General features: G+C 35.8%; 1 protein-coding gene across 1 annotated transcript in view; it reads right to left on the minus strand.

Moving 5' to 3' along the window:
• LOC120635268 overlaps positions 1-21,815 on the minus strand; it is a 44,207-nt gene that overhangs the window by 21,602 nt on the left and 790 nt on the right. The window lies entirely within an intron of this gene.

Raw genomic sequence — 21,815 nt, forward strand, 5'->3', positions numbered from 1 at the left:
ATCCGACTATATGCCTAAGACTGATTATATAAATTCACTCAGCCTAATGATATATTTGAATTCATAATCATTCTTCAACCCCCTAATTTCCTTCCTAGGTGTGGATTAAAAATCCCTTTCTCATATTATGTTACGTTCTAAAGGGAAACTTCTGTCAAAACATCATGTTTCTAAGCGATTAAGGCTGTGCGTTGATATAAGCAACGTGTAACTGAATTATGAAATAATACTGAAAGATGCATAGGTATATTTCACAAGGAATAGCCCTGTAAAATTACAAAATCAAAAGAACCACATTTATTTTTCCATACAAACAATTTCAAAAAATGCTAAGTGTGTACTTATGACAACCCTAATGAAGATAAAAGACCGACAGGCGCATAGTAGCTTCACTACGCGACGCGTTCCTAACAAAGTGACAGAAGTCACAGGATTTTAATTTTGCATGTGATGTTAGGGCTGTATCTGATTTTTTCCAGAAAAAACAGCTTTTCGGTTTCACAGATAAGACTGAAAAACAGAACATAATTTACCTCTAAAGCCTGTGAAGTATTATTTCGGTTTTCATTTTCGTTGTATATATATATATATACCAGTCAGTCAGGACTTCGAATTTTATATATATTCTTCTTATTACCTATAATATAAAAAAATTACATGTTTGTATTTTATATTGATACTAAGTGTGTACTAGCTATTGATGATTTTGTTTTTTGTTGTGGCATTCAATTCAGTTGTAGTTCTAAAAAAATTTAAAGTATTCAGTATCGCTATATGAGGGGTTTGCTACTGTCTGCTGAGGAGTTCTGCCCTCTATCTCTAACCACATTCATCAGATCTACATAAAGTTTGGGCAAAATTAAACACATATAGTAGGTATAAACCTCTATAGTACAAAAATAATTATTTAAATCGGTTATAATTTGTCGGAGTTATGTGGTAAAATCGTCAAAAACTTTCATCCCCTCTCCCAAAGGAACCGAACTTAATGTCGGGATAACAAGTATCCTATATTACTTCTAGCACTTCCAAGAATATGTGTACAAAGTTTCATGAGGACCGATGCGAATGACAGGCTATATTTTATTTCAGTAAGTAAGTATATAATATTTTAACTTTTCCCCTACCAAAGATCAATCATCGCGGCTGAAGGCATCAGTGTAAACACACTGCATTCATGAAAAAATAATTAGCACCGATTTCAAACTTTGAAGTCTGAAATAACCATAACAGAATTTACTGTGAAGAATTGTAGGCTGGAATCTTACTGATTTAAATAATGGTTGTTTGAATACCAATTGTTAATGTATAAACACCTGTATAAAGACATATGACGTTATATTTTCATCAACTCATACATATGTGCGAAATGTGGTAATAATAATCGTGAGTCAGCGGAGCCAAGTCCCACTTGACCAAATAAATAACCATTTACTGTCGCTAGCGCTAGCTAGTCTTTCCTTAAGACATTTATAGGTACCTACAATCTATATGCTAGCTTCAAATGCTTGTTATCACCCATACCCGGCTCAAAAAGAATACAAAAAATATAGTATAAAATTTAAAATAGGATAAGGCGTGATAAGTGTTCATATTGTTACGTGCTAGAGATCGAGGATTTGGAATAAGAACACCCAAAGACTCTTTGAAGCTTTTGATGCTCTTTGTGCTTGACTCTTTGTTCCAGAAAACACTCCCAATCGCAGGTCAATCGTAGTCCAGAATAGTATCTATGGATACACTACGACAAAATTACATTCATAATGCTTTGTTAAATGGGCGTCTAAGGTTCTTCTCGTAGAAATTTGACCATCTCTATCATTTCAACTGCGCCCTCAACTAAGGCTCGTAAGTATTAATAAAAAAATTGAAAAATCCAAAAGTGCACGCCTCATAGCGGTCATACACATTTAAAAAAAAAATCCTAAAACAAAAACTCAAGTTTTTTAAAATGAAATAACAAATAAAATTAATATCTTTATGTCTCACGCGATATTATGAGACGAAATTTACATAGCGCATGCGCGAATCTTGATTTTCCACATACTCTTGCATATAGAAAAAATCGTGTTTGATAAATTATAATTAAACAACAGTACTTAGAACGCTAATATTAACTAGGAATCAGCACAGTGCATTACTTTATATAATAAAAAATATTCCGGAAAGATAATTTTTTCGTCCATTTTCAAGGATGCCACGGCCATGCAATGCCATGCAAGGATTTTTTCAAGGATACAAGGATCCGTAAACACAGACACACGAACGTCCAAGAATGATTAGTTTTATTATAATTTACTATATTGAACAAGAATAATTACTTATAAAATATATATCATATTATGTGCTAGACAGATTATTTAACTTGATGTTAGTGCACTCATATTATCCTGTAAGTGTTATACTAATAAAAAAAACATCATTTAAGTTTTGAAAGACTGGGTTTTTTTGATATGTCGAGAGTAGAGCATCACCTCACGCGAGGCGTGCAATTAATCAACGTTGAGGTTACTAGAGTAGGTAAGCATTTCAATAAGTATCGGGCCATCGGAACTTGAAAATATGTGCTATAATGTAATATAATTATTATATAATTTAATTATGCATCATTTCGGCTTATTAAGAAACCCACTACTCAAACGGGTATTGTTTTGTTATCAGTCACTATCACGGTTCAAGCATAGAACCCAACCTTCCACACCACACCTAGTTCACAGCACTCTTTTATTGTAGAGATGTGTAACAGCATAGATACACATTAATTCCTAAAACAATTTATTACATTCCTATTGATATTGAAGTTCTTAAATTTTTATTCAAGCGAAATGTTATGTTCTCTAAATAGATTTGGCTTTCATCACAAATACAGCGATGTGACACAAGCGAGTTAAGACCAACGTCTGGTAGTTTGCCAAATTACAGGTTTGGTGGGGTGTTCCTGCTTCCGAGATACATTCTTCACACCTACACACATAAATACAAATATTTTTGTGATTACGTACCACATGTAAGTCGAAACAAGCGTTTCCAAGTCCAATCTGTCTTTAAATTTACCCGATCATTAGGTGGATACAAGCCAACGTTCCAAATTGGGCGGACAGTCCCGCTCAGGCTTTCCGTCCGGCTGTCCCCAGCTACAACAAAAACGTTCCAGTAGTCCTGATAATGAATATTAAACACTTATTTGCTTACTTTTTTACTTGCTCAAATTAATGAAAAGTGTCAAGTTTTTAACGTTTTGGGGCATTGAAAGCCATTTTGATTACCAAGATTTAAGTCTAGCAAATCGTCTAATGTGTTGCATTCCAGCTTGAAAACTAGAATCGATATTATAAACCTGAATTGTTTTGCGTACACAATACCTTTTTTTTTTTTTTTAATTTGAAGTCTTTACTCAAAGTAACTAACTCAGCTAATATGTTAAGCAATCTTATTCTTAGCTTTTCGACCCTGTTATGTTACAATAAACGGTCACGTTATATAAAGCTCATAACCCTATCAAAGTGTTCGCACATCAACTCCTTGTTAAAAGATAGCGTTTCCAGGTCTGGAAAATTTTCATAGACTTGGGATGTGGGGTAATTCGATTGCCACAGCGTAGAGCCTAGTTTGTTTGTGACCCCTGGATTTAATATTGTAAGTAATATGTATTCTCCAGTAACCCCCGTGGTATTTAGAATTGCGTAATTTTCGAATTATTGGCGCAGTCACAGAATTCAGAACAACACGGTGCCTTTTTGTTTGGTTGTGATACTGGATGTAGAGCACTCCAGCTAAGATTAAAGTTAAAGTTAGAGGCCTAGAGTTAGTCTGATAATATATTAGGATTAGAATGTGATACCACACCTATAACATAAACGAATACTTGTAATAACATAAGATAAGAGAAGACCTATGTTATGACGTACTACAATTTTTTCAGTAGAAGTTTAGACAAACTAAACCTTGAGACTCGATCAATTCGGAGCATTCCACTCAAACGAAAATAAAAAACGAAAAATAAATAAAAAACGACTCTACCATTACGAGATTGCAAAAATCAAGTAAAGACAAACCAACCGCTAAAATATAATCCTTCAGATATTAAGGACGATAAGGAAGTTCCTCAATCTACTATTATTGGCGCTTACAGTCTTCGTTCAATAATGTATTTTTCATCAGTTTACAAAGTTTTAAGCCTGTGAGGCTTACAAGATATTATACACGCGTGTTGAATTTTACATTAACGGCCGCACTCGTGTTTTATTAGGGCCTCACTTCAAGTTATATGTATATAGAAAGCATTACCTATATTTAACTAGGTTTCATTATGAAAATTAATCTTAATTTGCTCTACTCCGCAAAAAAGCAGGAGAATCTGTATGGCGTAATTTATAAATTCTTCAATCTTTATACTCCACACCAAACAGATCTTCGGCAATGCACCCTATACGTACGTTTCGCTCCGAATCCATCCGTATCCATCTCATCCGCATCAGGAGCTGTTGACTTTACAATTATTCATTGTGTATAAAAATGGTAGACACAGTTTAAGTTAATAATTGTTCCTCCTGTAATTTTACAGAATAACATTCTGTACAATTACAATTTTATAATATCGGTTGAGGCATGTCAATTTTGTACGGGTCTGCACCCTTATTAGTCTTAGGAATCGAAAAAAAACCTGTGCGCTTTTTTACATAAATTTCTGCTGATTATTCTTGTAATTATCTGTGACTTACTATTTCCATGTGTTGTTGTCAACAACAAAGTCATCATATTTAATCGGTTCCGTTTTGCCATTACGTTAGGTAGGTAGGTAGGGATCTTAAAAAGGTCATACTGTAATAATACCAGACCTACGAATGCCTTCTAACTAATGCACCTATTTAATACCAGAATTAAACTAGGTACATTAACCAGACACCAGACCATGACATGCGTACAGTGTTGGTCATTCTTTTTCGTCATCATATTTCGCTAAGTTGCTATTTAAATAAAACTATTACTAACTACGGTGCATTAACGATAAAATAATACGTAGGTATGTAGATACTTGTTTAATTTTACATTGTGTAGTTTTAAAAGCCAAGTCTGATTGTTACTAGTGACTCTACCACGGACTTGGAAAAACGATTGAACCGACGCTTCTTCTAAGGTACTTCAAACATTAGGATAGCAGGGGTTGTTTTACGAAATACAAATTCGTGATTAATAATTTTATTTGAGGATTATATTTATTCTTTTTTTATGAATTTATTTGAGGATAAAGCGTGAAAGCTTTAAAGTTTCTGAGATTCTGCTATGTTAGTCGGCTATTAGGGAATTTGTTTATTCTCCAGTAATTTTGATGGAACACCGTAGATAATATGGTGATTTCAAATTCTGCTTGTGCGTAGCATAATTAATGGTCTGCCATGATACATGGTAAAAGAATATCAGACATTCAAATGACGATGACATTTGTATCTGCGGCATAGGGTCAGACAGCATAACTTTTATTTTTTGAAAGTCTGGCCATTTTGTGTAGGAGTTGTGTACACAAATCGAATAACACTGCTTTTGTTATACAGTTACAGATTACCAAGAGTTACATAAATACCCTTTAGAAGTGCGAATTGCTTTCTTAAAAGGAAAATGACACGTTTTTGCGATATTGCTAACTCTACACCGCTCATTGATAATGAAAACTAGATATAAAAGATAACAAGTGTAATATAAAAATAGATAAGGTATCGTGCGTACGTAATTTGTTTATCCTTAAGAGCTATCTGTGCCTCCTCCTAGCTTCGACTCAAACGAATGTCTAAATAAACGAATGTTTCCTTTAGCTTTTTTCATTTAATTTTAATCTTACATTAGTATTTAAACTGATTCTAGAGATAAAATAAGTAGGTAAAAACTATTACCTACATAAAATTACAGACACCATACACATACCACAACTGGCTAAATTGTAGTAAGTACTCGAGTAAGTCTTTTCCTATGTCCAAATGTAGCGAGTTTCTTTTCTCAGATCGGAAAAGTTTATACCTAATATTTTTAAAATGAATGAACATAACACAAATCTTCCACATGGAAGACAGACGACATAAAAAGCATGAAACCGTAGCGCCTAATCCTAAAAAAAATGTCCAGCAGTGGACGCTCTTCGGTTGAGATGATGATGATGAATCCATCATATTGGGTAAGGTATTTTGTTAATATTGCTGCCGAACTAGGTTTAAATCAACCTTTCGACATGATTTCTTTACAATGTATTTTTTGCGAGTTACGACATAAGAATCACTCGTATTTTTACGGATTTGGATATTTGGGTCTATTGTTCTGGAAATAGCTTCTGTGATTACCATTTGTCGATTGGATCGAATTGTGTGGCTCCTGAATTAAGCGTAATAATAAAGCTGATGTTATAAGAATGGCACCGCTTTTAAACCAGCAGATTTAGTTTAGGCTCAAAGCCTAAACTAAATCGGCTGGTTCACAACAACACAATCCAAATAGAAGAAATAGGAATGTCTTCCATATTATGAGCTATTTTCGTTACCTATTTAATCATCATTACCATGTCAACATATGGACGTGCACTGCTGGACATAGGTCCAAAGAGTTCTATTCAATTTGTTCCAAAGTTCCTAATGCCACCGGCTTTTGCCATTCGTAACCAGCGTCCATCGGTTCTCCCACTACGTGTAATTAGCTTCTTCTGAACCTATGCCATATGCTTGCAATGTTTCGTCGTGGCGCAGCGGTCAACGCTGTAATTTTAAGTTGGTGGTCTCGGGTTATATTCCCGGCAGGAGCGATTTGGGAATATATAGAATATAAAACTTCTGAATTTTCGCTGGTCTGTTCTGGTGAGAGGCTTCGGTCATGGCTAGTTACCACACTACCGACAAAGACGTGCCGCGAAGCCATTTAGCGTTTCGGTATTTTGTCATGTAGAAACCGATAAGGGATATGAGTTTAATATAACTGCCATACTCCCGACAGGTTAGCCCGCCTACCATCTTGGAATGCATCATCACGTACCACCAGGTGAGATTGCAGTCGAGGGCTAACTTAAGGGAATATAAAAAACAAAAAAATAATCCTTGTCACTTGACTAGGCCAAAAGACAGTTAAACCAAAATCATTCCAACGAGTGCTTCAGCTTTGTTTATTTGTATTGATGACAGCTTCTATTATCTAATTTTCAATCCTGACTATGTTACGTAATTGCTGTTTTACTCATTGTTCCACGACCGTTAAAACTTCATTGATGACTAAATCCTAAATTATTTACGATTCCATTATTGAATTCGTGTCAACAAACATGTAACTCGATTCATAATTTAGTCACAACTTTGTAGGCAGTAAGGTATATTGTATGTCTCATTCATGTAATGCTTAACATGATTGATACAATACGTATAGACTGTATGCTCACTGCAAGTGTGTGACCATGTCAATTTACTCAATCTAGTGATATGACAAAATACTCCAAATATTTTCTGTTCTACTGTTTACTTACTGAATTTAAACGTTTCCCTAAACTGAATGTAAAATTACGAAATTATTACCAACATCAAAATAATTTCGGCAAATAGCGAAATATTAATTCCAGCCTATATGTCAAATACTAAAGAGTTCGAGAAGGCCCGGCTGCCTATTCAAGAATTTGTGAGAAACTTTATCAGTGCCTATACGGAGTCATACATTTCGTCGCGTTTGTTTTGCACAAGTTAGATACTTGTAAAATAAAAAAGGGTTCTGAATTAGACAATTTAATGTTTTTTATTTTACTCCAAATCTGCGGACATGAGTGCACCGTCTCACTATAAATTACCTAAGATTTATTTGAAGTTGGGCTTGTGCCCAACTTCAAATAAATCTTACTCCTCGTTATAAAAAAAAAATCAGTGAAAACTGCAAGTTTTGGTACGTAGCAAACCCACCAAAGCAGGCATAGGTAAGTTTTGCTTTTAATCTTATTATGAACAAAATCATATTTCATTAAAAGTTCGCAACTTGAATGACAAAAGTTTCAGGACATAAAAAGATCAGGTAATTCTGAGAAGTTTAAAATTATACACCGGTTAGCCATGGTTAGCCTGTTGTGTTAAATGTTTTGAAGCTTTATTTTATTTGCTTGTTTGTTGCCTGTTATGTAAAAAACGTTTTGTTCAAAGTAACCAGGTAGCTAAGTATATAAAGTAAAATGGTACTTGTAGTTGTAGTAATGTAGTTAGGTACTTTTAAAACATAATACCATCATGATCATTATTATACTTATAACAAATAGTCACTATGTAGCTAAAAAAATAAATAAAAATTGATTTATTTCAAGTCAGTCTAGGAAGTTTAGGCTGTGGTTAGGAATCGGCTTATTTACTCGGGGCCGAGTTCGAATTCCCGCACGGACCTCTAACCTTTCTAAGTTATTAGCGTTTTAAGCAATTCAAATATCACTTTCTTCTACGGTGAAGGAAGGGAAAACTTCGTGAAGAAATCTGCCTATCTGGGAGTTCTACATAATGTTCTTACAGGCGTGTATTGTGGACGTGTGGAGTCCACAAATCCGCACTGGGCAAGCGTGGTGGACTACGTTCTAAACTCTTTTTAATTTGGGAGGAGACCTAATCTGTAGTAGGCTGCTAATGGGTTAATATGATGATGATGATAGCCTAGGCAACGACAAGTCTGTCAGTACTCAGTTTGTATTGACTCTACCACCGGTTCGGAAGGCAGACTCTACGGTAAGATGAAGCTGGCGAGAAACTCGGAAGTTATACCAATCGACATATACCAATCATTTTCCTATCTTGCAAGAGGTAAGAGCGGAGCTGAGTGGACAACCTTGTCGTTAGGAATTTCACAAAACTGCATACTACCTATAAAATGTATATAACCCGCATTGGAGAAGGATTTTTCCATTTTCTTGCTTCATGCTTGCAAAATTTTGTCTTACTATTGCAGTATCCTGATTTCCCTATCACGGTCCTTCCATTAAGTTTGGATAAGATTTGCGCACTTTTTTCTGATTATTTCCTTTACTTCATATTTTGTAGTCACTTTTTTGTTTTGTAATTTTATGCAATAAAGACTTTATCCATCCATCTAATTATATAGGAACATATTGCGTAAATGCTAATATGTAATAACCTGAGTTTGCGAAATTAGGTGCTGCGCATACGTAGGCACATTTTGTTGCCGCCACTGGACACAGGAAACTGGTGTAGCTGTCTTTTAGTTCGACAGCATCTGGGGATAGTCGCCCGTTGCTAATTCTGTACGGCTATCATGCGCTCCACGGAATAATTTTGTCTACCGATTTCTCGTCCTATCTGTATAAGATAATAAAATGGGTTAAATTCGTATTCATTCATCTTAAGGAGGCCCACTTTTTAAGCACTTATGAAACGTCACGTCTGCCTGTTTGTAGTGACTCTACCACTCTATTACCATCGTCTACACATGATTGGCGACTATCTCAACCCTAGTTTCGGACACTAGATTGTATGCTTGTTCTCGTCAGTTATGCGATAAATGTCGCGTCATGAGTGCGACACGACTAAAGTGTGCTTAACTCGCATGGAAATGATCAACCGAAGGCACCGTGTTTAGGTTACGGTTAGAAAGGAGGCTCAGCCTGCCGAGGCCTGTACCCCCGAACGCCAAGGCCAGCCGGTGAAGACTCCAACACAAATTTACAAATCATACATTGGTCTTAAACTGATAGGTAATATTTAATAACCTGCACTGAACACTTTTTGACACACACAAGTGTCTGGTGGAAATAACTGGACAATAGTGTCTTCGTCTGCGCTGCTACCGTACGGCGTACCCAGGCTTCATATCATAATATTTATTGCGTAAAATAAAATATAGGTTCTGCTGTATAATATGTGCCTCGTTAGCATGTCGTAACAGATCATGAGAATCTGGGATTGATTTCCGGGTCACGCTAAAAATACGTCGGTAATTGGTCTTTCTTTTAAAAACCAATCTCAGTAAGTACCTACTAGCCCGGGCGTTAGATAATTAGCGATGTCCACGCCCGTGCCTCAAAGAGCACGTTAAGCCATCAGCTACGGTAAATAACCACTAACATATGATAATACATAAATAAACAAATAAAAATACTTAATTAAATGTTAAAAGGATACAAAAGGTCTCCGACCACCACATCGGAGGAAATCAGCGCTCCAGGAAGATGGAGTTTTAAAAAAATTAAAAAAAAAACATATGATAATAATCGTTAGCCCGCCTACCCGCTTTTGATCAGTACCTACTAAAACCGTCTCGCTTATGAAAGAGGAGACCTGTGTCCAGCAGGTGGGAGGTATCTTTCACTATCATGTATCAAACACAAAACACGAAAGTCTTTGTTTGTGCATTATATTATTTTCTAAACAAGTCAATAGACAAGGACGCACTATGAGCGTTACTCTCTCGCACCGCAATCGTCACAAACAATGACACAGCGTGGCCCGTGAACCGGTATTACGATTCTCGGAATCCCCCTGAGCACGCGCCACCGCACCGCGCGCTGCCCGCTGCCTCAGGTTACAAACTTTTTCACATTTACCATTCCGATATTTCCAAGAACCTATTCCGCTTCCCACTACCGCATCTATTTCGAACAGGAATCCGTATTATTAATATCTGTGGAGATGTGGCCTTATCTCGTTTTGTACCCACTAACGTTATCGTTACATCAATAGTGCCAATTATGTAGTAGGTATATAAATCTTAAACTAAAAGCATTATTGTTTTCTTCTAAAGTAGAATCGTATATCTCTCACTACGGGATATGTAACTCATTATGAACCTTCTCTTTCCGTCTTATTCTACCATCGATTACTCACAACTCAATTACAGATTACGCATTATGTTTACAATACTGATGCATTTTTTTTTTATAACGGCAGTTTTGCTTCTCATGTATTTCGATCTAGGTATAGCCCTACGTGTACTACGGGAAGTATTGTGTTAATTAAGTTTAGTTTACAGATTTAGGTAAACTGGAATCGGAATGATTGCCTGTACCTTGCTATCTGTAGACAGGCAAAGCTTTGGCTCTTAAGGGTCAATATTTTTCCCTTAGAAGTATTTTGGTTGGGTGTGACCAACTTTACTCCTTACCGGGAAGGCAAATTTAGGAATCTTCGCTAAAACTTTAACAAAAACAAAGACATGTAAGTACCTAAGTATAAAAGCTACAAATAGATATCTAAATAAAACAAGTAGATACCGCGTCCGAGCGTTCTCATTAAGAAGGAATATGTGCACTGATGTCTGATGCAGCTGCATGCTACCAGCCGTTCACAACTTGTTATTACAAGTAGGTATAAACAGGTGATGACTGTGTGGGTTGCCCGTGTGTCACAGTTATTTTGTATTATACCTACTTCAGCGTAAATAGTGTCATTCCTTTCGAGATGTATTTTTTAAGTAGCTAGTTTTATTTCATATCGGTATTTTAGATGTAGCTAGGTACTTGAATATTTGGAATGAATTGATAGGTATCAAACACTTCGGAGGCTGATCACGAAAGCCAGGTAGGGGCGCATAGAGAAGGTGTCTACCAAAATAGGTACTTTTAGTGGTTATCCGCAGCTAGAAAAATAATAAAGATAATGGTTTAAACTCTGATGTCTCTAAACTAAACTAAAATCTAAAAATAGCGCTAGTTGCTGCGGGTTTTCCGTATATTCCGGCCTATGTGTTAAACCAGGGTATGAACTACCTATCTCCATATCAAATTGCAGTCAAATCGGTCTGGGATTTTTGTGTGAAAGCGTAAAAAATATACATCCATCCATCCAACCATACAAATTTCGCTTTTATATGGTTGGATGGATAATTGTACTAATAATATTTTTCATAATATTATTAATGATAAATAGTAAAGTATACAATGGCGTGCACTTCATATATGCACAAAAGCTCTGCCTGCATAGAATTTCTGTATAACTCATAAATGCAAAGGAGATTTTTTCCATTTTATGGCATCTTCCTCCTTTGTGCATACCCTGGTCAAAAATCCTGTGCACGCCACTGGTAGTATAGCATTAGTCTTATATCTGCGAGTGATTTCTAAGGTAAATCTTTAGAGTTTAGATATTTTTTAGTGGCATACCCTCTATGCACGCCACTGCTTACAACGTAGTCTACGTAAATAGTCGGTTTTGCTTGGTCCACTTGGTCCAACTTTCTTGGTCCACAATCCATTCCAATATTATAAATAAATAAAGTGAAAATTAGTCGGTCTTCTGAAGAGCGTGGTTGCCGGTGTATGAGGCTTAACCACTACGCTTCAAATTGATGGACACAGGGCGGCATGTTGCAGAACGTGCCCCTCGCATGCCCTGTGAGGTGTTGCTCTGTTTATAGGCGATGGTTTTCCACTTACTTATTATACTATAAGCACAAAAAAAAAACGATTCGCATGGTTTTATATGGAAACAAAAATGTTCACGTAGATAATGAGAAATGCTTCTCCGTGGAAGCCATTAATCATTTTCCAAGAATAGATATTAAGAAGGATCATTTTATTTCCCTTTGCATGTAATTCGAACAAAATTAAATTCATAGTCAGACTTTGTTCGAGAAGGAAAATTAGAAAATTAATCAACAATAGAGAATATCTATTCACAACAAAATTTAATGTACGGTACTTACCTAGATACTTGTAGTCTCTCTCAACCGTCTACTTCCTACCTATGTAAAAGCTACCACAACTTCAAAATATATCGTGGTAGCTAGACCACTTCTAAGACAAAACTCAATTTAAATGATTGATGCCCACTCGGTACATAATACTAAGTTAATCTTACTTAGTAAGTAGACAGTAAGTAGGGAGGTACCTAGTTTTGTACAAATGTTTTCTTATGCAATCCAGCTAGCTGGGGATTTATAGGTACATCTTTTGCATCTATTAGAAACTAGATTTTGCCTGAGGCTCCGCCGATTTCACCTTGTAGGTATGCCTAGCTAAGTAAATGCTAAGTGCTTATATCTAAAATGAATCAACTTGGACGTGCGAATCTGATGCAGATTCGCACACGGGCAGAAAACCACATGACAGGAAAATTGTTCGAACGCCGATTCGCATGGCGGCACGTCTTGTCTGTAGGGTGCTAACAATCCATGGCCGAACCCTCACACCAGATCAGACCAGAGAAATTTAGAATAAAACCCGGGACTTCTGAATATGAGAATCGAATAAGAAGATCGAATGACGTTACAATAAACTGAATAATTACTAAACATTCCTTGACCGAGAAATTTTCAGATGAAGAATTTACTAATTTTATGAATTGAACTTACTCTTTATAGATATATCAGCTATATATAGTCATTTAAGAAAACTTACTAGTTAGGTATTGAACGTTATTTGAAAGCGTTAAAATTACATAATACCTAGATACTAAATTAGGTACCTACCTATTTAAACTAACGTCTATTAGATGGTTTATTTTTTATTTTTCTTTGTTATATAAAGCTACAAAACGCTTTAAAGAGAGACCAAGTTACACTAAGTACAGAATTTCATAATAAGCTTCTCATAAAAAACATAAGTAGGTTAGGTTAGGGTAGGTATAAATTGATGCCGATTATGAAATCATTAACTTTACTAAATTAATAGGCTATATAATGGTGCTGTCCTTTTTAAATTGTATCTCGCAACACTATTTTGAAACCTATAATTTTAGTTCAGTTTAGAGATTTAAAACAGATTTCGCACCAATTTTTAGATAGACTCGTTACAATTAATGATAACAAAAACATATTTTCATTATTTTTTATTCTCCTCTTAACAATTATTTTATTTCGGTAGACTGCTAAAGGTAATTCCAAGTACAAATATTCCTAAATATAGATTTATCTAACAATATGAAAGCAGGAATAAATATTTAGGTACGGACCTACAACTCGACCAAAACTACGGACCTCGAATAAGAACGTCACATAGATCCGCAGATATATCGAAGTTGTCGTGATATACTTTGTGTACAGTGTAGGTATATACTTAAGATTAGGTATTGTTGTATCTATTGACCTCCCGGACGGGCGGCGCCCACGGGCCTAGCGTTCGTTGCCATAGTGACCCTTGTCAATAGGATGGTGCCCTGATCGCGCATACTTCGGTACTTCCTACCTACTTGAATACTTACCTTCTTGGAAACTAGTCGGCACACCAACTCCGACGAAAATCACGTATATGCCCGTCCCGTCTCACGTTTCCCGTATAACAAACTAAACGTTAAAGGAAATTGAAATTTTATGTGCCTGTGAGATTTTGTACCCATTGTTTCAATTCTTATAATACTTGGAAACAGCATTCTCACAGTTCATCATCATCATCATATCGGCCCACTTTAGGGCACTGATCTCCCACAATGAGAAGGGGTTAAGGCCGTGGTTCACGACGCTGGCCCGGTGCTGATTGGTGGACTCCACACAACTTTGAGAACATTATGCAGAACTGTCAGGCACGATGTTTTCCTTCACCGTAGAAGCAAGTGATGTTTTAGTTACTTAAAACGCACATAACTTTGAAAGGTTGGAGGTGCATGATGCGATTTGAACTCGGCCCCACGAAAAGTAAGTCAAGTACATAATGCGCATTCACCGCTTCTCACTAGTTGCGCTACCATTATGCAAAAAAAAAAAAATTTCGATCTCTTCTGCAAAACAATCCATCCCACGGGAAATTTCCCGGTTATATTCTCATTTTCGGGATTTCATTTCCTGAAGTTATAATGTTCCTTAACGTTTACGTTAATACGTTCCAAATACGTTACAGATTTATGAAAACCAATGGAAACCTTCAGAGATTAGCGCATTCTAAAAAAACTTCAGCTTTATTATATGAGTAGATAGAATTAGAAAGTACCAAAATCTGTGTCCTGCGATGGTTACCAAATTCCGATAAGAAACAACACTGCAAGCGGTAGACGCTCAAGAATTGTATGACTTCTGCTGTCTCAAACTGTCGTGATCATTGTCAGCAGTGTGGCGTGCTCAGGGTTTTTGACCAGCGTAGGCATAAAGCAGGAAGATGTCATGAAATATATAAAAACTAGCTGACCCCAGCGCCATCTGTCGGGCTGATTTGTGAATCTAAACCATCCAGGGTGCCACCCAAACGCATGCCGAAAAATTCATTCAAGTCTAGGAGGAGTTCAGTGACATACACACGCACTTAAGAAATATATATATGAAGATATGTCATAAAAAAGAAAATGGGCAAAACCTTCTCTTACTCGTTATAAAAATATTGTAGTGAGTGCCTTTTTATGAAGTGCAGCTGACGACATGTCAGCTAAGGTAATGTTAAATAGCGGATAACAGAATGTAGAGCTTTGTTAGAGTCGCACTATTACACTACTTTAGTGTTTTCGATATTTATTATCGTGACCAAACCAACCTTAAGTGCTTTCCGAGACATGGTGGAAGGGTTGAGTCAGAAAATGAACCTCCTTAATCGACTGATTTACTACAAACATTTTAACGTAATTTTTTTATGAAGTAAGAATTACAAACCTAAAAAAATAGCTTCAGCTTTGAGGCTTTAAACATTTCTACATAAAATAGCTCAGGCAACCACCAATGCAATTCCGAATTGGATTCTTGTTAGACTACTTACTCTTAATAATAAGAGAAGGAAAATCGTTAATATTTGAAGATTTGCTTGAATCAACATCAATTAACGCCTTAAAAATTCAGTGACGTTTAGAAATAACAACGAGATGTCGTCAGATCCAACAGATTGCATCATGAGTCATAACATTTTAGCACGAGAGGTGTGGAGTTTAAATGGCGGCTTGGAAAATTTCAACCGCATAAACAACCGCCTGCTTCAATGGAAACCTATTATACTGAAAAAATAACATACAAATAGTGACCTTGTCTTTAGGTACTACTGCCACAACATTTGAGAGGAACTATAATTTCAATGATATTCTTTTTCTACTATACTACTAAAAAACGTATAAATTGCACTAGGCTAGAAGCTACTTGGCGTAATTCTATGATCTATATCGAAAACAAAACAATAAAAAATCTCAACTGCGCAATTCATACTTTATTTTAATGTAAGTATATAGGTACACCACATCTTCCTAAATGTAAAAACGTGCATTGTAAAAACTCTGAAGCCTTCTCAGGTTTTTACAATGCACGCTCAATAATATGCCTATTTATTGAGATTCGGAAAGTCGATGTCCAGCAGTGGATGTCCACAAGCTAATATGATGATAGCATCGTGCAAATATAAAATTAAAACCATGGCCTATACTCTAAAAAGTTGCGCAAACGTTTACATAATATCCGGTCTATGACGCACCACACGAATCAATAATGATCATTCTGTAGCTTTGAATTTTTAAATTCTTATAGAATAACACCCGGGCCAGTGATCCTCTATTACATGGTAATCGCAAACGCGATTTCTGACGTCAACATAACCAGTCCTTTTATAGATATTGCAACTTTATTGGCGACCGAAACCGCATTGAAAATCACCGTCAGAAAATCGAATGACAGCAACAATTTGACAATAGTGAATGTCATCCAAACAATTATGTGACAGTCATATGTAGCCAGTTTGATTCTATTCTCTTCTCTGCCCTGCTTAGGGTACCTACACTCATAAGAGTATGTAGATAGGTAAATCGCGAGCGAATATCAATATGAGGTATACATATAAAAAAAACTCCTAAAGGTAGCATATTTTAATGTATTACGCTATGACGTTAATCACAAATGTTTTGTACGCAATCCAATTTTAAACTCAGTTAAACAATTGTACAACAGACGTCTCAAATACTGCGAATAAAAACTTAGAATAAGTAATACTTAAATCAATTATTGGTTAGGTACAATAACAAACTGGCGACTTCATCCTGTCCTGTCTTACGTTCAGAAAAATACCCTTATATATTCTGATTATTTCATTTCAAACAAGTGTTAGGTAATTTATTCTTGTTATTTGGGTAGACGTCAACGCGGCAACGACCGTAAATGACGTGATCAAGTAAATTCAATAGGGGTCGTTCTGCATTGTGTTACTGGTGACCTGTAAGACACTTGCATAAGTAATTACTTTACATAAGCAGAATTATAATTTCCCTTTACGTGCACTCCTTTTTTGTGTAAACAGGTCTGAATAGAGCAAAGTTAGATACAATTTGTCATATAAAATAAATAAGAATACAAAATTTTAACTTTAAGTAACGCTCAAAAACTGGCGTTGCGCTTTCGTCTAATATGTTTAGTACCTACCTACATACTACATATTATTAATTTGGTTAATAGCGAATACTTTAGAGTTGCCTTACGTCCCGTATATACGGGACTGCCGCCGTTTTTGACAATCTTGTCCCGTATTACTACGTCCCCGCATTTTGTTCCGGATTTCGACAAAGTAAGTTCAAAATCTACTTCACGAAGAACTGAAAAATAAGTTCACTTTTAGTAAATAAATTAAAAAACTTAGATTTTTTATTTTATACTTTTGATGCGGTCGAGATTACTAACACATTGATACTATGTATATATTGTATAGATGAAAAGCCACATGTCAGGTTATGGGGATCGCGGGATAAAGAATCGCGGTATCTAGAAGTTTTGGCAACACTACGAATACTGCCTCCTAACCATTGATAGCTCGGTCGGAGCATTCCATTCTTTTATATTCGTTTTTTTTTTTAACAATTATTGTTGTACGTACAGGATTAAGAACATACAGAATCCTCATTCATCCATTATTGTATGCAGTGCATTGTGTCCCACAACGAACATCAATAATATTAATAATAAATATACTACGACAATACACACATTGCGATCTAGCCCCAAAGTAAGCGTTGCTTGTGTTATGGGTACTAAGATAATTGATGAATATTTTTATGAATATAATACTAATAAATACAGATAAATACAGATAAACACACAGAAACTGAATAATTAAAAACATTAATGTTCATCACACACACTTTTTCCAGTTGTGGGAATCGAATCAACGGCTTTGGATTCAGAAAGCAGGGTCGCTGCCCACTGCGCCAGTCAGTCGACTGGTGCATAAATGCGATAATGGCACTGAAGTTATTAGTGGGAACATTGCAGAAGGAAACTCCTTCTACAATTTGCATAAGTATAGGTACGTGGATGAAATGCCTTTGTAAAGTGGGCGTCTAGAAATAGGTACTAGAAAGGAATACTAGCTATTCAGTGGGGGTGAAATATGTTACTGCAATGTATACAATTAGATAATATGTAAGTTAGTATGAGTAGATAAAACTCTTCAAAACACTCCACAGTCAAAATTGGACGGATTTAGTATTGAGATGTTCAAGGGGTAGATGCTTCTCACAGGAGAATATCGCGTTCGTAAACAGAGAAAATATTTCATGCGAGACCAAATTTGCTTAAAAGTTTAAATAAACAAATTATCAAACCACACATTATTACAACTACTACCTACCCGAGCTACACAACCATTAATTACGATATTAATCGCAATGTTGTTAATGTAAGATCGAAAACCGAATGCAATTTATAGCACATTGACTTTTGGCTCGCCGAAGTTACTAAACCAGTAAGTGAGGCGAGGCGAACTACACCTGCCTTCTCTTACTCTGTTGTAATGACGTTCGAACTATTTTATTTATATAATATATATTGTATCGTTGCCAGCTGCAGTCTGAAATACCGATCCTAACTCGGTATGCTGCTAATTTATGTTTGGGTAGATAACTATCTATGTACTAGTTATCTACGTCTTATTAGTTTGCACACAACTTTAATATTTATACAATGCTACTATTAGCACTATGTTTTCTCGCTTAGGTAGTTTATACTAGTCATAAACATATCATTTTAATCATTTGCCCCAAAAAATATGGATTTATACCTAATATCATAACAAATTCACAATTAACAAAATTTATTAATAAAAAAATTTCACCGGCAGCGTTTCCGAATTTGCCAAATAGCCCAAACACACGATTTAAAATCTGTCTTTTGTCTAAACTGAAATTAGCCGGAAGAAGACTTCCGTAGCTATCCGCAAGAGGACTTTTTCAGTAGATAATAGAGAACTTTTCAATTAGTATTCTCGGCTTCTTTATAATAGAGATTAGAGTCTATTGGCGCAACTCACCCAACAAATCTATTGCAACTACCATACACTCATTCGCTGGAGACAACTCCCAGGAATGAACCATTTTCGAGTGCGAATAAAACCATTCAACAGAAGGGCCGCGTCCGAGGCATTAGCACTCAATAGAAAAAACCTATGCATCCTTTTGCTAAATGATAATACTAAATTTCTTCCAAGTAATATGCTGCTGTTCTTGCCGACAGATCTAGACAACGGCGTCACAATAGATCGTAACCAATATACGTGAAACCAGGGACCAGGCGAACCTGAGCCGCAAGCAGAAAAAGAAGCACCACTGGGCTAACAGGTTCTACTTCACGAAGGACTGTTTGCCTCTATTTTCTGGTTACATAAAAGCTTGCCGGACCTGGTTGGGTTATGATCAAATCCGGTCATATCCGGCGTTGTCGGCGATGCTCGTACCACTGATATTTTCCTCGCCACACAATAGTGGTGCTATACCTTTCATAGTCCATTGCCCGCACGTGCTAACATTAATATATTGCGTGAGACTGTTGTGTGAATCGTTTTCTTGAAAAACGATTCACACAGCAGTCTGCATCAGCAAAATGATCAAAATGCATATATATCTGTTGATCAACTAATATCTAGGTATTTTTTTAACGTAGAACTGATACTATATAGGTAAGTGGGTGAGTGTGATCAACCTTCCTATCTCACCTTTTTCAGAAAGATAGGTACGGATTTTCTTGTAAAGTTAGTTGATAACTGAGCTACCGAGGTATCTTTAAATCTCCATTTATTTATGACGCCAATCATATGATAATCATATCTAACAATATAATCAAGCTAGTACCTGTGTACCTACTTAGTACATTGCATGACTATTAACGAGTTTTACGCTTCGATCTATTAATTCTACCAACTTCGTATTTATAAAAGTCAAAATTCATTTATTTCAAGTAGGCCTAATATAAGCACTTTTAAAACGACAAGTATGTCTGTTTGTAGTGACTTTACCACCGGTTTGGAAGGCAGATTCTACAGAGAAGCCGGAAAGAAACTGAGCAGTTGCTCTTTTCCAACATTATTTTACAATTTCTAATGATTTCTATGATTTTATCCTCATAATAATAGTATTTCACTACACTTAGAAAAGCAGTTTAACAACTTGTGTTTAAATTATTGAAGTAAGGAGATGAATGAAGGAGCGACGCATAAGAACCTGTGAGACGAGTGAACCGGTCCTCTGTCGGCTCTTTTTGCCGTGGATGCGCTCCCCCGTCCACTGTCTGCCAGCTAACCGACCGCTAATGAACGAACTTGAATACGAATTGACGGTTAAATTTAATTGAAACGGAGCCGTCTTAACTTACTTCAAAGTTGGGTAACTTTTTTTTAAATTTCTTGCTTTAGTCCGCGATATACCTAACTATCCACTTAGCGCTAGTGGATACAAGACTGGACTGAAATAATTTATGGTAGGTATGTAATGATGTTACCTAATTTAACATTGCTATACAATGATGCAAAAGTCCATATAAGGTTATTTGAATAGGTATTAAAAAATCTGAGGGCTCATGATTTTTTATATACCAACCACCGTTTATAGCAGTGTTATTTTAAAACTGTTGATCTTGTTTCAGAATTATAATTCTTATTTTGGGGACGGACGCCCAGATTGTCATACCTACCTTTTATTTTTAGTTTTAAAATAATATTAATTGAGCGATGGTAGCCCCAAGTGCCTATTAGAAATTTAGTTTTAATTTTCCTGTTATATATTATACTAAATCATAAAAACCCCTCAATGAACACAAATTCATTTAAAATTCTTCGCTTTGCAAACTTCGGAGTTAGGAGCATTTAAAATCTTTTATTTAACTTCCAATATAAATGTCAGTCCTGTTTTGAGAGGCGGTTAGCGGTATACAACCGAAGTGTCACTACTTTTAAGACTTGTTAATTTAGTTAAGCTATATTTGTAAGGACAAAATAACTGGAATTGGTGCCACAGAGCCTTTTTACAATGGAACGCTACACTGAGCGTCAATCGTGATTATCATATAAACTTTATAGGAATTAATTATCTATTAAACATTAATGTTCTATTAAATATTATAATAAGTTATTATATATAATATAACTTACAACCTATTGCGATACCATCAATGGGCATTGACTTAAATAAAATGGCCGTAACCTGTTCTTGTTCAGCGTTATGTACTCGTATGTATGTAGATACCTACTTGATTTAATGTAGCTACCGAGTGGTTGCAATTTCATGACGCATCGGAGAGAATGTGTTTTACATAAATGAGATAAAGCCATTATTATTATTATTTGCCAGTCAGAAAACGCAGTTCCTTAATAAAATTGTGTTACATTATCTACTCACCTAACACCCGTAAATACAATCATAATATTAATGTGATGTCTAACTGTTCGTGTCATTTTTGCCCGACTCGATAACTTCTCTAATTAGTAGCCCACCGGTTTACATACAAAATATTTATTTTACAGCTTCACCAGTTGTACTTTTATCGCAAATATTGTGTAATGAGTCTTTGATATAATATGTTACTTTTATTCGAAGCTCACTGATTTGAGTATCTTGACATACTTGTCAACGTTTAGAAACGTTGCAAAGTTACCGAATACTAGAAGCTACTTGTTAACGTAGTATCAATTTGCATTTCGAGCAACGAGCAGACGAGCAATG

The sequence above is a fragment of the Pararge aegeria genome, chromosome 2, assembly GCF_905163445.1.
Source record: "Pararge aegeria chromosome 2, ilParAegt1.1, whole genome shotgun sequence".
In the NCBI taxonomy this organism is placed as follows: domain Eukaryota; kingdom Metazoa; phylum Arthropoda; class Insecta; order Lepidoptera; family Nymphalidae; genus Pararge; species Pararge aegeria.